Genomic DNA, 18,899 nt, shown 5'->3' on the forward strand with positions numbered 1-18,899 from the left:
CAGAGCCCTGAAGCCGCTTTTTGCTCGCTATTGTACTTCGATTTTTGGACGAGCTCAACAGGTTTGCGACATTCGGGACAAACACGCATATGAACCGCAGATGAAATCAAAGACGTAGCTAAATGACCTCCGTCTAAAAAGTTACTGCATGCTTGAAAAGTAGTATAGTGTTATTTTATCAATCGAATAAGTTGAAGTAGTTTTTTGAGTTGAAGTAGAAATTTTTATGTCAAATAAATACTAGCGAGCTCATCAAATGTACAATTTGAGGAATAAGCATCTACTTCAAGTTGAGTAGATCATTCATTCAATGTGAAATAGTCATTGGCTTCTAACAAAAGCCTGAGACGTCCAACCATCTGCCTGTGATCCATATAGACTTATGTAATTCCTTGGCAGCTAAATGATATATATGTAGACCTTGCCATCGAGAACTAGGCTCACAAGCCTCACAACTTAGATGAAAACATAAACAATAAATTTTATTTACATAAATGCAAATCTGCTATGTCGTGGAGAGGAGACGATTCGTAGCTAGCAGGAACACCAATATTATTTATGCCCTAGGTTATACTCTAGGTAATATCGTACACACACGTCTTCAAATATATTTTTCAATATAAGTGGAGTGCTGCGTAAAAACTTCCAAACATCGATGATGTTTTCAACGGAGGCTGAACTGCGCAGGAAACGGAACTTTAGGGCGTGTGTAAAACTGGAAAATTTATAGCCATCTTCGAATGGACCGGGCGTAACGATGGTATACGCGCGTGTGAATACACGTGTTGACGCAGAGCAGTAGACGGTGATAGCGGAAAGAAATAAACGTATGTCATAGGTCAGACAGCAACTCATATCAAGCTGAAGAAAGACCACAGGTAGGAAATAGAAACGCTCAAGACGAACAGCAAACCTTAGTCGGATCCCTTGCTGGTTGCATGTAGCAACCTGCTACCACAACTGTCCAACAGTTCAAGTCCAAAGGACATCAGACGGATTATGGTTTTTCATTGTTAGCGGAAGAAGGACATAAGACATAGTTAGGCGAGATTTTAATGAAGCTTCGATTATCGGTAACGTCCTTAGGTAAAACTGCCGGAAGATTTATTTCCCTTGAAAATCAGTTAACAGAAAACAGTTAACTATATATAGATTAAACTATGGTCCAAAGATAATAAAACAAATGAAAACATTACATTTCATAAACGTACTCTTAAGAAAATTTACTCTCGGTTTCATGCTAACAAGTGGACTTCGGCCCTAAAAAAAAAACGCGTATATTATATTAATCGATCAATTGCAAATAAAACCCATATACACTGCCATGCGCAACTAACTGATACCCGTTTTTGGGTTAGATTTTACTATAACAAACAAAACCTTGGGCCCAAGTCAAGAAAATAGTCGACACGGAATTTCATGGCACGCAATTTAGGAGCACATTGTAAATAACATATATTAACTTCGAACTTATCGATAATGTTATGCAAAGGAAACTCAATAACGCGACTATCACAAGAAGCCATCGATACTTTTATTGAGTGCTCCAAAGTTAGTTTTTTTTTAATTGTTAGCGGTTGTAATTGATCTGAGAAGGTTACGTGAAACGGATTTATACAATGCTTTGACTGTATCTCCACCGATCACCGCCTTGGCCAGAGTCGTCAACCCCAAGCCTGGGCTAAGTGTTGAATTATTAGAGGAGGGATATTCTGTGTTGTTAGGTCTATAATCATTGACGTTCAATTAACGAGTTCGATACTGCTAATGTGGAATTGTTCCTTGAAGTGTTACTTTTTTTTGATAAACAACAAAAATAACTGTATTTTTAGCGAGATTTTTAATCAATGTAAGGACTCGTAGGAAGTAGATCTGGGAAAGAAGACTTTTTCCAGTAATGTCTTTAGGTTCTATGACATTCTACCTAGAGAAATCAGATTTCGTCATAGTGAGTAGACGTTCTTATCATAACATTTTCAAACTGGATAAAACATAGCCTAAAACCAGGATTAAACATTTTGTAGACCTCAGCACCTGGAACATCGTTGCCCTGTGAGTCGGGTGTCTACAGGTCGGTATTTAGTGGAATATTATCAAAGATACTAGACATTTATTAAGGCAGAGTACTCAAACTATTTTAGGGAGCTCTGATCGATTTGTCTCGCTTTTCAGCATAAAGGCGTCCCGAAAGCCAGTATCGATGTTGCGTAATGTGTGAAAAGAACCTAAATACTCACACTGTTTTTCTATATAGTCACTGTTCTGTATCTGTATTAGGCATCTGTATGATACGCGAGTAACGGCAGGCGTTAGATACGTTAAAAACGTACAAAACAAAACAGCTTTTCCTCTAGGACACTTGATGCTATGCCTATATATTTACGCCTATGAGCCATAGAGCATTCATTTGCCCATGACAAAGGAGAATAGCTTGACAGTGCGTTCTTTCTATTTAACTGTTCATCGAATGAGCTAGGCTTGCACAAGTTCATCGGTCAAATTGGGTTCAATTTTGGGTCATGTAGGTGTTTTTCACGTTTATCATCCTATTTAAATAATTTTCTTGCAATTTTAGGCTCATTTGGAAAATACTGCGTTTCGTGCATTATAACACAGTCGTCATCGACTTAGCCAACATAGTTCAGTGCCTATATGATGACAGTGATAAGCCTTTATTTAACACACATAGCCGTTGTGTAAGACTTAGACATCGATTAGTGTATAAAGGGGTTATAATTAGGTTAACTATTATATTATTATTACAATCTAAGTTCCTTTCTACGACAGAGGAATTATTAACGAAACAAAGTCTGCACGTACCGCTGTCAATCTGTACTTTTCACAATGCCTCAACGTAACAAGATCAAGATGCTTGATTCGCTATTAAACTGGTTTATACTTGCGCTCTTACGTCGGCATCTACCTTGAACTCAAAGCTTGCCCCTAGATTTCCTTCTGGTGTCAACGTACGCTGCTCGATACAAGCATACGTAAGCGGAGAAGCATCAATGTAGACCTCAGTAAATTTGGGGCCAGTGTTCTTTTTACCGGCCCAGTGGTGTCTGATAGAGAGTGATGTCTGTTCAAAGGAAAGCAACGTCAACACGAACATCCGATTCGTTGTAAGCACCTGATCGGTGAAATTTTTGAGCTCCGTCGGGTCTTAGGGCCGAGACCAGCAATACCGGTAGTGGTCGTTCGAATCAAAGCAGTCTCCCTTCGGGTACTATCCTCTAGCTGATAGTAATACGTTGACATGCACTGGTTTTTCCACACGAATAACGCGAATTGAAGAAAAATAATCGATGCAGCAACTGTGTAGGAACCAGGACGTGTCTGTGCATAGTCGTCGTTACCTTCCGTCGACGGCACCGGAGAGAAATGAACGAGCTCAGGCGAAGCTTGTGCGTGGCTTAGATCCTATGGGTATATCTGCCTCATTGTTTCCATACTTCCCACATCAATACGTGAACGTAAACATAACAACGAATATATAATGAATTGACATGCTTGTAAGAAAAGCAAATGCATCTATCGGATGCGTTTTACCTCGTGTGAAAGTAAAATGGATGTTTGCACAATAATTGTTTCTGTAAATTATACTCTATCTTTGATTCTAGCTATCACATGGGTAGGTATTTAGCTTGAGCAGTTATACGTTTGTTCATCACGTGTATGCGCACCTTCCTTTACTTATAAATACTTCGAAGGACCTTCATAGAGAGGAGCAATAGCAGCTTGTATAAGTTCGTCTCTCACGGCTTATTTTAAAGAGGATGCCATGGTTCCATGCTTTAGGATGGATATTCTCTTGAAACTCCTAATATACAATAGTTACCTAGTGGAATTTCCGAGGCAACAACGCTAGACCGAACTACGAGAAGGTTGCGGATCCTTCAGAATACACGACAAATGAGTCTTTAGGCCGGCCACATTACTTGACTCCGCCACAGCTCCTGCTGCTTTTCGCTGTATCCGTATGGTCGTGTCGCCAGCCGCAGCAGTTATCGTAGCTTTCTTTAGGAGTGCGGTTTCCTTTGGAAATGCGGCTCCTTTAGCTTTTCCTAGAGACAGCTGCTCCCAGATACCTCAGTCCAAGGCTCACCTCAGCTCGGCTCGACCAAGCGATGAACGAATGCCTCTGAATTCCGGGCAGCAAGCACAGGCTCGATTTCTTATGGGATTAACCCTCACTTTGCTTGGTTTCTCGGCGAGGAAAGACAAATTATTCACCATTCGGAGTCGCTCCCTTTCTCTCGCCTAGCAAGTCCTGCTAGCTTAGCTCTTCCCGAAAGGGGGGGGGGGGGCGAAAGCCCCGATTCGACGTGAGGAACGGACTTTCGCACACCATGAGTGTTCCATATCATATCGCACACGATTCGTGCTACCTCAGCATGTCAAGTCCTTGGCCATACTTCAGCTCGTGTAATTCTTCTTCCAACAATCGGTATTACTTACCTTATTCCATTTTGTACCTGTCCAACTTACAACAACTAGCAAGTACGTTCTCGGACAAAGTAGCACAGAATGACCCAGCGAACGTATAGGAAGGTGTAGCATGGCTCATTCAATATAAATGCTTCTTTCGCTGTATGCACCTTTTTTCATGACGTAGTGGTCCTTTGCTCTCTGATGCAAACGAAAACACCGCATCCGTCCACGCACAATAAATTGGCTTGCTCCAAAGTAGATTTTGCATGTGGTGCGATGTTAGCTAGCTTGTTTCGTTGCGGATATTAGTTCAGTATGCAAATCCTTCCCTGCATGCAACATGAATCAAATCATATATGATACAACTCTATATCTGAAAAACTCTTAATCCAAGGACTATTATAGTTCACGATATGGACGTAATACATAATCTGTCATAAGAACCGGATAGAGTCGACCTTTCGACGACGCAAAATACGGCTCTTGACGACAGCACTTCTTGGTTATAAGAGTAGGATGTATAGGGTCAATAGTTTGGCAGAGAATAAAAAAGCTAATATGTTTAGGTTACTTTGCCTAGTTCCTACTTTACAACAATATTAGTACTAAATTTTCCATTGAGCCCAGCAGTGTTTTATCACAGTTTGATTAAAGAGGGTATCTCTATGAGTCGAGCTACCCAAGGAAAAAGTGAAAACTAATATTAAGGTACAAATGCATGTCTTAAACCAAGCGAGACCTATGCGATCGCTTGTGAATTCATTCTACATATTCTTCCAACAACCTGCCCTGTTCTATTAGGAAGAGTAAACCAAGATACCAAGGTTGTCCGATATTTCCGAGAAAGATTTGAGCACGCCGTCTTGTTCATAGTGGACAGCACAACAAAACCGGAAAGGCTTTACACACGTCTATACAAGCATAAGTCCGATAACATCTACAGACGACCTACCAGTGGGCCGGAAAGAAAGGCAAGGGCTTCAACGTACCGCACACAAACGCTATAATGCTGAAATATATGCGACAAGCATAACGACAACGGTGAGCGTAATTTAAGCAGTGAGTCAGTGAAATTTGTTCCTTCAGTATAAAATATAATTTTATGTATTCGATAGCGTCGTCCAATGGGATATTTGCAGCGCTTACAATTAGTTTGCACCCAACGTAAGTCTATAATTTTCCTCCGTTGCCCATTTTATAACGAAACGAAGCATTAACATTTATTAAATATATGTTATTTCTGTCACCGTATATATATATATATATATATATATATATATATATATATATATATATATATATATCACGCTGCGTATTTCGTACCTGATAGAAATTTCTGATCGTGACTCTACTACGTTTTTCTATATTTATCGGCTAAGCTTTTAACCAAAAAAAGGAAGGAGGGTACTAATGATATCTACTACATGACAACTATGATTAAATACCAACAATATTAAGCAATGTTAATTCGAATTCGGGTTCTACGCAGGCCACGTTAGGAGACACACAATCTAAATAGAAATCCAGTGGTTACTTCGTTTTAAGAAATAGTTGGGAATTTTCTTATTAACACGAATAGTGTAATACAGACAAAGAGATCTCGTTACGAACGAGCTTTTCGTAAAAACTTTCTAAAGGCCACTTAGAGCACTTACTTTCGTTTTCAAAATTACCGTACCCGAATCCGTAATATCTGCTTGTTTACGTGTTTCACTACACAACGAGAGGTGTCTACAAAGCGTCTAAAAGTGAGTCTGCTTGTCTGCTCCTGTTTACCATACAGGCCGCTATACGGAGGAGGGGTAAAATACGTTTTGATAAACTATTCCCCCATATGGCGTGACACTATCCTGCGCTGGTCGCTAATTCATAGTTGCCTTTGCAGAAGCTCTGTGCATCGCACGTCACAGGCGCGTTTCGTTGTTCCTGCGCTTTTCGCATCGCCAGCCCCATCTTTGTTACTCCGCCCATCACCTCGTTTGCTTCTGCGATGAAGCCACTGGGAATAAAACGGTACGTGCAGCCAGCTCTACTGTCCTGCTTGACTGAAACGGAAAGCGTTCCTGTATTTTGAACGTATGCCACAGCGGGAACAAGCTATTCTCGCCGTCTGCCCGTACTTGAAAAAAAGAGTTGGAATTTATGGATGGTTCGGTCCCAAGTTGAGGATCATATGATGGGAATTTGCCTCAACATTGCTTAGGCTCTGGGGCAAACACTTGCGGTTTTTTCTAGATACACAAGCACTGATAACGAAAATGACGTAACTTACTCGTTTTTACGTCTTTCAATTTGTATCTTTAGGCGAGCACGTAGTATGAGACACTGATAAAAACAATTATTCACGCACTAATAAATACAGTACTACTAATAAAACTAACAGATGTCATTTGTCCTGTATAGTGCTAGACATGATAAAATTAATTCAGTAAAAGTAAAGCGACTTGATAACTATTTATTTTAGTCACGATCATAATAAGCATATATTATCTCTCCATGATTTATTAGTTTTAAATAAATGCCAGGAGCCTAAATAAGGGTGCGTATTTTAGCTGTGAGACCAGTTACAGATTTTAGTCAGGCTTCGGACATGTATTCGGGTCTAGTAAAGGCCACTGAAATAAGTAGCAGACAGTTTACGAAAAAACGGGGCTTAACAAGATTGTTTACTTGAAGATACTGTGCTTTCGGTTGAGGATTTACTCGAGTTGCTTCGCCCCACCTCCACATAGGCTGTCTGTCTGATTCGGGATCAGGAAATCGACGAATGGGGCTCATTTTACGAGACCCCAGCCCTCGACTTTTGGCTCACCTCGGACATCAGGGGTGGAATATTTGACCAGACATAAATCATCGGAGTGTTCAGAGCTCGTTCATTTCAGGTTCACAGTAGCTGTATCAGGAGAGGTAATCACAGAATCATTCAAGCAGCACTACGACAGGCAGACTTGTAGCCTATATATTGAAAACACGCGATTTAGCTATAGCGAAAACGAAGCATAGGGCAGACGGATGCGAGTTATAGCGTCTAGGCACCACTAGGGCAAAACAGGTAGCAAAAGGCATTTTATTAAAAGACCAACAGTCAGGTCATACAAATATATACCACAAAGCTTACTGGAGATTGTTTTCAAGCATCAGAGGCATTCCGAAGTGAATCCTTGGAGTGCATAAAGTTTATGCTGACAAACCAGCTGGTTCAGTTGATCTCATGACTTGAAATCATTTCCATGTTGTTGTCATTTGGCTTAAGCAGTTTATGGTTGTGGTCATATAAGTTCCCAAATATTGTCACACAACAATTACCCGTTGTTATAACGACTACCTATTGATTTGCCAAGCTGACCTTTATTGTCTTAACCACACCGGTACTTTCGCTATTAACGCATTATGTGCATATCTCTACTACTACTGTTTGAGCCATTTCCAATCCTACACTTAAACTATTTCACCATCGTTTGGTAAAATTAGGGTAAATTCATAGGTAAAATTCGTTCACCAGTCCTGAGTAAGATTTTCTCGGAATTTCCATCCAGAAAACCTGTAGCCAGTGGAAACGATCTTTGATTTTGACTCTGGTACTTTTTGCCACATTAGATCACGGAGTTTATGTACACAAGAAACTCATTATTTTAGTGTTTATTTTAGAAAATGTGCCCTATGCGGCAATCTGCGTTTGATCGTAAAGGGTCGTAGTCTATCAAGTGCTATGTAAACTATATGGATATGGCGAGTTCGCAACTTTGAAAAAAGTCTGAAACTTCAGATGAAGTACACTGGAGCACGTGCACTCTTCGACGAGAAAACAACACCAGTTGGAAGAAAACTGAGACCCACTCGATAATGAACCAGAGCATTTAAAAAGAAAAGAGCTGAACAGCAATTCCCGAGTACGTGACGAAGGTCGTGGAGCTCAAAGGAAAAAGCAAACGGAAGGTATGAGCAAGAAAACAAATAGAATACAGAACCTGTTCGGGGCCTGCCATACGGTACGGATACCCTCCGTACTAGAAAAAATACCGATGCAGCATCAGGTAAGTGGTAAAGCGTGAATTTTGGAAATGCTACAGTTAGACGTTGGCTAAAATACCATAATATAGTCGTAAATGTGTAGATGTGAGATCCGGCATTTACAAACAATATTGAAGGAATGAACCCTTAAATAGAGGTTTATAGTGGAAGCAAAAATGGTCATAGACATATTAATACTTATCGATATGCAGATATTTGTTGTTCCTGACGCAATGCTCTCTACTGTTATTGGCTTATTGATATGGCTTGCCTTTTATAGCTACGTTTCGCCAGCACCGACATTAAAAATCCCGAGTACGAATGATATCTATAGAAAGGGGAGATTGGGAATAAAACTAGCAGAGAAAAAGAAAATCGCATGATCACTGCTGCTACAGATGATGATGGGTATTGGAGCCCAGCACACTCTAGGCCGGGTGTTATCTCAGAAAATATTTGACAGTGACCTAGACATTGTTTACTCATTGTGTAGTAATTAAGGCCGACCTTGAAAATAGGTGATGCAAAGGTTAAGCTATAGACACTGTAGTAAAGACATGTTTGTCGGGTTGGATCGTTTTCTGGCCACTTTGAACATTTACGTATACTAGACTCTGCTACGAGATCAGTGCTGGGACGCCATCGTTTTGAAACATTCAATGTATTGAATAATAATAAATATAAGAGTTTGTTAGAGGGCGTTTTTCTTTATCTATATAACTATTAAACTCAATTTTCAGCTTAACTGTAAACGTATTTTTCTCTAGCACATATATATATATATATAATTGACAACTTACCGTATATATATGCGATTTCGACATACTCTACCCCGTAACATACTACCTCTACATAAACCCCGAACTAGTCTACTTTGCCTTCAATTAATATACTGTATTTACGAGATGGAGTTAATGACGGTACGATAAGTGTCGGAAGATGTACCGATTTTCAAGTGTATACGTATACATACACTTGAAATCTGGTGAATTTCCAAAGCTATATTTTATAAATAGCAAAATAACCGGCAAAAATCGACTAGATTTAGTCAATTTTTTCCAGTTTAGTTGCTTGTATTTTATGTAACCAGTTCTTATACCGCAACCTCTTTACCCCTATTCACAATGCAAATGACGCTTGCTTCATAATGTTGAAATGTATTCGGCTTTAGCAATAAGCAAGGCAGAACGCGGTAGCAAAGAAAGGCTTGAATAGCAGAAAATCTATCCTAAGAGACACCTACCTGTATATTGGGGTAAGCGGATCACTCTAGTCCATATTCAGCAATGGATTACAAGGCTGTAACAATGGCATACCAACAGAAGACGCATGTGTACGTAAGAATGTAGAGGTGTTTCTGCCTCACTTTAGTGTACCCCGCCATACGATACAGGCCAGGTGTTAACAGCCAGGAGCGACACCGATGTACACGGGATTCATGCTGCACTCATTCCCTTGCTGGCGCTTTTATGCAGTAGCAATAATAAAGGCATTGTTCTAATCCGGGTCCAATGCGATAGTACACCAGAATTCCTATGCAATACTACAAGGCAACATGGGTCGCGAAGGTGCATTTCTGTTTATTCGATCTCAAGGAACGATGGGATGCCGAGTAAACGTTGTGACGGAACTTCTACGCCACTGGGACGTAAGAGCATGCTTTCTACGTGCAACGTCGGCTAGAGCGAACGCATCAAAGTAACATTCTTATTAGCTGATACCTATATAATAAAAATGTATAGTTATTTTCTAAAGCTGAATAAGCGGCAAGGAGAACACGGGAACGATGAGCTCAGATTATACACGTTCATGCCAATTCGAATCAAGTGGAAATTTTAGACCCACGAAAAAAGAGATACAATGATTAGTTTGTCCGAAGCTATTTAGCGAGCCAGAAGCTTGAAATAACCTTTAAAACGGGCATTAGTAGGAGATAAGAATTTGTTCAGTGTTTACAAAAACTCTAGTCAGCCACCTGAGTACTATCGCAGGATAATGGGTTTAGGGGCAAAAGGTATCCCTCAGTGTTGAAAATCAATGCTCAGCGACTAATTTTTTATTTTTCAAAAACTAGAACGCTGGCGCAATCGATCAATGATTGATGAAGATACTGGGCCAAGAGGCTCTCAGAGACATAATAGTTTGCTACTGATGCAATTATGTGAAGATTGCGGAGGAGGTGACTACACCTCAGGACTTCTGATGAATGAGCCTTTGAACGAAACAAACAATGCACAGTAGGTGCGCTCATTAGTGGCTCAGTATGAGATTCCTCGAGCGTGGCATGAAGTTAAAAAAGTCCTAGATGATGAACAAATATATTTGTTCATCATCTAGGACTTTTTATATATATATATATATATATTTATATATATATATAAGTTTTTCACAGACTAAATCCAGTACAGACGGAAGCATTGGTCTGAGTCACAGCTAGGTTTTGCAACATTACCAGAAAAATAAACCGCACGAGGTAGCCCATTGCCATAGATGAAACACAGGTCAATCCGTGCCGCCCAGTGGAAAACGATTGGCGCCAAACACAAAAGGAAATTACATCGATATCAATGCTGAATGGATACTCGTGCCCTCAGTGGATATCAAAGCATTAAGTTAGCACGAGATATTGCCGTAAAAAACATCTATGCCGCCAGATATCTCATATTCCTGAAGAACCTTATAAACGTGTGGGTCGGCAATAAACAGCACACGGTGTGGTTATATGACGACAATACGCGACTTCTTCGGCACGTTGCAGGTACGGCCTGGATCGAGCAAAGCAGATTCGAACGATGGCTCTAGTCTCTAATTTCTTTGAAGTTAAGTCTTTGTGACTTTGTTTCCGTGGTTTAAAGAGGGTGATAGATGGTACAGCGTATGCTACCGTCAGTTCTTTCAAATAAGCGAGATTCGGTATGCTAATGCTAAGTATAATGTTGGAAAATTCTGCGAGCGGTGGCTTCATTGTGCAAGCACGTAGAAAGAATCATGTTAACATAAACCCAAATGCCGTTCTTTTTTTATCTTGTATACATTTAAACCTATTTCAAATATTTAGGTAGTTAGGCCCGCTAGGCTGCTTCAAACTCAATCAACTAAACGTAACTACTAGAAAAACGTTGGCCTTATAGCTCAAGACAGGGGTTCCGGTCCTACTCAAATATTTTAGGGCTAAAACTCGAGGCGTAATGAATTAAGATTTCTCACAATTTAACTTATTACTGTAAATTAATTTCTTTTTATTTTAATTTATTGTAAATTTACTGTAGTTAATTTCTTTTTGTAGTTAGATTTTTTATAGTAGGCATTAACACATAGCAGAAATTCACGCAGTTACTTTCTTCCTGAACTACCATTTTTTCATAGGGTTTTACATTTAAAGGTAAAATATCAGTTCTTTAAAGGTTCTTTAAAAAAGGCCTCATTCATTGATCTCAAATAACCTCTGAGCTATTAGTTTTGAGTTTGGGACCCCAGGTAAAATTATTTTTCAGTCTGAAACGTCAGGTAGCCGATAACCAATAAAGCTAATGCAATATTAATTTTATTATGTTTGGATACTAAAAGCTGTCTTTGCAGACAGTAAAATCGTCATGAATTGACCTATGTAACGGAAATCCATAAAAAGCGTGTCAAGGTCAACTTAAATGCTTTATTTTTTCCACACGCACTATTAGTATTGTCATATAAAATCTGCTAAGATCTATAAATCGGATCGGAACCTTCTCTCGTAACAGCTTCGTCGGTCGAAGGAACATCTGTGGCGTGATCGTCGAAGCGAAGTTGGCGATGAAAGCTTATAGTGGTCTTGCACAGACTCTTTTTAAGTCCCCCAACAAAAGAATCTCGCAAATCTAACATGCCAGGAAGAAATCGCGAATCCACGACTCTGACTCAAGCGAAACAAGTCTCTGATATGGCGTGGCGTTGGTAAAGACTGCTAGCCTTCGGTTCTATCGACGTCTACTAGAGCAGCTCAGGCTAGCGGAAGTTATGTTCGGGCTGTTTCAGTGGGTTCACGCTGCCTGAAAGACGGTTTCCTTGGCTTGGGATGGACGCCACTCGGGTGACATAGCAGTGTGGGCGTGAGGGCAGTACCGCTGTTTCAGATTAATGGGCTGCCTGTTCGTTCCTTTAACGCAAGCAGGAAGGGCTGCCCCGTTCGATATCTGCTGGGTCAATTTCCCCAACGGCTTGCCGCCATTCCCAACGATTCTTTATGAAGCGCTTGGTCTTCCAAAACCATACATGGGGGATCGACAGTAGAAAAGTTGATGGTAGAAACGAAACTACACTGAAGTCGATCGCGTTGGTGAGAACCAGCGGGGGAAGGCAACACATAAGCCAAAGTGGAAGAAAGGTAAGTTGACGCTTTTGAAACCAAACTCTTTTGAAACGCACAGACTACCAATGCTTCCTCTACTGGCAACGCTCCTTGCGGGGCCGATAGGTTACTAATTTGACACAGTCCAATCATTAGTCATTGCCAGGATTGAAGCGAGGTTCCTCTGTTGCCAGAATGCAGAATCTGCAAACGAATGCAGTCGAAGTAGTAGCGCTCTGTTAATCTTAGCATCCATCAGATAGCCAGCAAGCATGAGGCACGATATACCTTGGTGAAACTGCTAGAAAGGCCCAATTGGCTGGCGCGTAACTGATGTAACGTAACACGTTTCAAATCAATGTTTATTCACAGACTTATTTATTTATACACAGACTTCTTTATTACAGCTTTGCAAGACCCATCGGCATACTGCTTGACTATTCCAAGTAAGTTTTAGGATATTTTATATCAGAGGAAAGACATGCCAGCATCCACTTGGAACGAGATAAAAAAAAGTCGATAGCACGATTTGGAGCTAGCAGATTATGCATGTTCATATTGCGGGATGAATTGGACGCTCTTTACACCTAAATTAGCACACTGTTTCTGCCTATTAGGTCTACAGTGACGGTAATCCATTTTGTGCTATTATGCTGCAAGGCTGCAAATGACACTGTCCATTGAAGGTATTCAGCTGACTCGAGAAACATCACCTTTATGCCACAGCTGGCTCAGTATATTTACATCACTGTTCCGTTGGCTATGGTAGGTGGGGGCAAATCTCTACAATCTGTGCGACTCGCCAATCGAAAGCTTCTAGCGCATCGTGCGAGTCACGTCCGATTTGAATCCCCCTCAGGGTACGTTGCTTGAGATCTGATGTATTCTCGTAGCTTAAAGATACCCTCTTGTGTGTTACCTACCCCTTTCTCCTCCGAAAAAGATTGACTGTGGCAAACAGATTGTTAAACCGACCTAGTTTTGGAAATGAGAATTCTAAATACTTAATTATCTAGGTAATTGAAATCAATGAATTGAACCACCGCTAAAAAACCAACATCATAATTGATCAGCCTTTAAAAAAGTTGGATTATTAGGGAAATCGATCAAGTTTCTATTACTGCGCTATCGGCTCTATCAAGAAACCGTACTGAAACATAATAGAACTAGATATTCCTCTAACTCTTCTGACTTAAACACACTGATAAGATAACGGGCGCTTGGACACTTGGGAAAACTAGTTCTGCCTCATCTATAATGTTAGCAAATAAAACATATAAAATATTAAACAGGGCCTAAATGTTCCAAGTTAGCTGAAATCTTGAAATGCGTAGGTGTCGGTATAAAAGTCGATATTAGAAATGCTCGTATATTGTAAGAAAGATTAATGGACGCAATGGAAGAGTAAACGAGCCGTTCTCTTGCGAAAAATTAACAAGTATATAGGCAAGCTACAAGGTATTTATTTGCGAATGAACATGTCTGTTACGCACGAAATTTTATCGGAATATGGTATTCAAATGTCTGTATTTATTTAGATACAGGATCTTTAGCTAAGTAAGATATGCGCTTAAGATGTCTGCTAATACCATCATCCTAGTACCGCAGAAATTCTGTGGTTTCTGGATAAAATATTGACAACAATTAATTGTCGCATCAAAATAAATTAACATCGATAGGGGAAATCTGCCAAGATCCGAGCTATACGGAGAATGCATCAAAGTTTCCCATTTAAGTTCTCCTAATACTTGTCTTTGGCATTGTCATGGTAAAAGACGACGTTCCTTTTGTTTGCTGGTTCCTTTTATTCGAATTTTGTTTGTTGTTGACTATTGGTCGAAATCAGTCATTTTGGTAGGCTGCCGCAGCGCATAACGCGCCGTATCCCACGTAAACGTACGACACTCGTCCTTTGCTTTGCCACAAAATGTCGTCTCGACCATAATCTTTCTCGCACATTATTGTCGTATGTGAACTTCTTTTTATCACTCGTTTTCTGTGTTTCTGTAGAGATTCACTTGATTTGCATATGTCAGTTCGAACTTTTTTTTTGTAGTTAACTTCCTTCAAACGGGTTCGAAACTGTTTAACGCTAAACGTTCAGTTGCGCTCTGGCTGAATTTTTGCAATAAGTTCATTAACTTTTTTTCCCGTAACTGTATCTTTAACGTCGAATTTCTCGAACCATCATCGGATCGTTTCTTCCGACAACATCTCTGGACCATAAATAGCACATATTTTATGGGCTTGAACAGAATTTCTTTTTGCAATTAGCTTGTAAGATAAAACGTTTTTCTTTTTTTTTTTTTTACATGCAAGAACGTAAAGCGCTCCATTTGAAGTCTGAATGAAGGCCGACAGTTTTAGTATATCTGCTACCGTCGGATCTTAGCTTTCGAATGACTTCTTTTCAAAAAGTCATCTAGCTAAAAAAAAAAAAACTACCCAATACATAGATCGTATTTTATAGCCGGGGACCACTGATCAAGCCTTGCCGTAGACACGTACTATAGGATATGTATGATCAAGTAAAAATGATTAATTATAATAAAAATAACGTTCGTACGTACGCTGCGCGACGCTGTACGACGGAGCTTTGTCCACGTATGGACTCCTTATTAGAAAACTAAATACATAAATTCTGTAGAACTTTGCCGAAGCTTTTATGATAGAAGATTATAATATATCGGTGCAGCAAAACGTATTATAGTATCATTATGAAAATAAGAAAGTTTTAGCTTCGAGTCTGTCGTTTAGAGATTTGCTAGTAATGCTCACCTGTTATCAGTTTTAGTGAACCTAATTTTGTTCGCCATACGATGGTCCACATAGTTAGAACAATGATCGATAGATGGAAGTTGCGATAGCCAGGCATAGCAATATCATCTCATATATTGACAAATAACTTACTTACTTTATTTAGTTATTAGAGTAACTAAAAATAAAATAAAAAGCATTAATATCGGTGTAGACCATAACCAACATACTGAAAATTTCAGCATTTTATGGCAAAGCATATAAGGTTAGGGAACTTGTATATGTATGCCTAATTAAACCGCATCAGGACAAAGGCTTATCTATTTTATACTGTTCGTATTCGTTTAGTATTATAGGATTTAGCGTTTGATTTTGAGCGTTTAAAATTTGATTAAATTTCCCTGTCTGAATATCTTTCTGATAGCTATATGAACGAGAAAAAATAACAAGGCTTTTTCATTCAAGATTCATACCGGCCGAAATGATTCCTCAACGAAATGTCTAATGGATGAATCGTGCATATACACTGAGAATAGAACGTCAGCCGCATTCAAGCCGGGATTGCCATATCGTGACCATTCTAAATAACAGTGCCATGTTATCCGATCACTCGAGCCATATTAACAAACGTTGTTTTCTTTCTCAGCTGTCAGCAGCCTTTTCTTTTTTACCGACGAACAAAGAACTTGTGTTGTCTCGTGTTCAAAGCTCCAGTCGCACGTCGTTGAAGAGCGTTTCAGTAGTTCCAGTTAGTACGCACCGACCTGTTGCATGTCGAGCAAGTTTTAGCTGAGCTATACCCCGGTCACGTGTCCTATTTATAGCTAACCGTTATGTCGACGTTTGAGGATAACGTCGACGTACGTGCTGATAACGCGTGTTCTGTCGTCAGTTCTTCAGCTCTTCGTTGAAGTGACAACCTCGAATAATTGGCATTTTGCTTCGAAGATCTGCATTGCATAGTTCAGAAGAGGCGTTATTGGACACTACGCGCATTCTGCAATCGGCCACATGAAGAGATTCGAAGGGTGACCGCATCGTGGAGAAGTCGTCCCAACAGCTGTAATGGTATAGGAAGGCTCTTGTCTATGCGACCAGTTCGTTGCTCTGCATCTCACGGCATATTATCGAGAAAGGTCTTTATGTGGCCATATTGTACGACTCCGTTCAGTTGTCCAGGGATCGTTTGTATTCAGAGCGAAGTTTAACATACGTCGGGCGTTACCACTGACAAAGTGGTTGTCAAGAGAGGATACACTAAAATGTGATGATAAAGTGGTCTGAACCTTAGGAATAGAAGAACACGTCATAGAAGGCTTTTCGCACATCTTCTAAAAAGGGGGTGAATGATGACTTATACCATTGTGAGCATACGGGTACGCCACTGTATATTGTATATATACTTTATTATATATGTGTATAGGTCTGTTGTGAAATGATATTCTCTAATTCCTAATAGCCGTATGTCAAACTAATACTGCATTGGGCATGTATGGATTCGCTGTGTTCAGCTATCTTGGCTTGTATCACTCGGCATCTGAGGTGGCCGTTTACAAGTTGGAGGACCTATTCGACACTCGCAATGTCAATAAACAAGGTCCTGAAACTGATTCCGAATTGCAGCCGACAAGGACCTTTGTCTTCAAAAGAGGTTAGCCTTTGTTTATTTGCTCTTTGTTATATTCGTCTCAACATTATTTATTCTAAAAACGCCATTAGTATGGCATTTGAACAAGTTCCCATAAGCATAAACTATACATCATTTCTCCGTATTTCATAACAGAAGGCCAGTTATCTCGCGATTCATGGCTCGTTGTTTACATCGATTAAATTCTATGGTGCTAAAAAACTTTTAAATTGATCAATGTACACCTTTATGGTGTTTCATTCTCGTACAAAGTTCTCTAGTGAATAAAGCGTCAATCACTATCTATGGAAAAAAATCTCTACAAACGACATTGCCCGTGCAATTTTATGGGCAAGCCCAGGGTTTCGTTCGAATGAAAATGCATATTCGTATTCCTGTTTTACGCTTCTCTTACGAGCGATTCGAAGACCAAGAGCTGATAATCAAGCCACTTATAGGGTATTCCGGCCGCATCTTTGTTGGCATACTGTTAGCACTTACTTCATACTGTCGTATTTTGCTAAAGAAGAAGAACTGCTAGGGATAAACTCTAGTGAACCGACCGACTGTGGCTACGGGACCCGCAATTGCCAGCTCCTAAAGGTCGTAAAGTCTTCATTGGATTTGAAGATACTTCCGACGTTCTCTTCGCCTTTCTTTTCTGCACTACGGCAACCGCACCTATGCACTACCGAACCCCGTTCTCTCTATCTCGGTATTATGCCCACCACCGCCTTTTTACACAGGTCTTAAGACGCTTCCTTTAGGTTCCCATCAACCGATTCCAGATTTCCACAGGGGCGCAGCCTCACTCCGACAGGATCACCTTGGAACCGTTCACCATGCAGCAGCGTATTCCCTTGACAACGACAGTCATGTGCACTAAGCCGGATTTGAAAGGCTTGCAAAATGGAAGCTGAGCTAAAGATGCCGGGGGTTATTTGGTCTCTGCACCGACAAGCGCCCTCAACTAACGAGTATCTCTTTTAAGCTTCGGTTACAGTTACCGTAGCTGTGTTGTGTTAATGCTGAACTTCGACAAATCTGATGTTGCGCAGAAATTGACATTAATATCGAAGTTACATAGAACAGTGAAGAAAATTGAACTTGAAAAAATAGTAGTCGTATTGATGATATTATCAGCGAGGAATTAGCAATATTTTAACTCGTTTTAATGTTCTCACGTTGGAATGATATAAATTTAACATTAGTTCAATATTCTCATCAGTATTATAAAATGGTATTGCGGTATTTCGTGAATGTCTATTATAAGGCAAGTAGGGTAAAAATAAACCATTCGTAATAGAACGTGGTGAAGATGCTCTTTATTGCGTTAACTAAAAGTAATAAATCAACAGGACTTGACAATAGGCAAGAGAATCCTTTACTTCGGCAGCAAAAGAACTATATATGTTTCTTCGGTAACTTATTTTCGCTACAAAACATTGTTCAAATATAGGCTCTATTCCCTTAGATAGTAAACCTTGCTTCACTATCACCATTAATAGTTCCAGAAAGCCGGCGAAATTGTCCAATCAGAAAGGAATCCTACGTTGATATTTAGCTTAACGTAAGAACAATAGTCCTAGTAATAGTCCTTTGAGCTGTCCCTTTATTCTCGGAAAAGGTATCTTCGAGAGCTGCCCTTGCAAATATATGCTGATACGTATAAGGTGGAGAACGAATTAAAAGCTACGTAAGGGATGGAAAGAATGTCTCCCCATCAGATAAAAACGTCTTTTTACAATA

General features: G+C 39.9%; 1 long non-coding RNA gene across 1 annotated transcript; it reads left to right on the plus strand.

Moving 5' to 3' along the window:
* Positions 1–4,362: 4,362 nt before the first annotated feature.
* Positions 4,363–6,771, plus strand: LOC147754375 (uncharacterized). Its single transcript, XR_015317563.1, has 3 exons — positions 4,363–4,447; positions 5,233–5,472; positions 6,317–6,771. It is a non-coding gene; the product is annotated as an uncharacterized LOC147754375 (long non-coding RNA).
* Positions 6,772–18,899: the final 12,128 nt, after the last annotated feature.

Source organism: Varroa destructor, unplaced genomic scaffold (genome assembly GCF_002443255.2).
Source record: "Varroa destructor unplaced genomic scaffold, Vdes_3.0 BEIS01000007.1, whole genome shotgun sequence".
NCBI classification, from domain to species: domain Eukaryota; kingdom Metazoa; phylum Arthropoda; class Arachnida; order Mesostigmata; family Varroidae; genus Varroa; species Varroa destructor.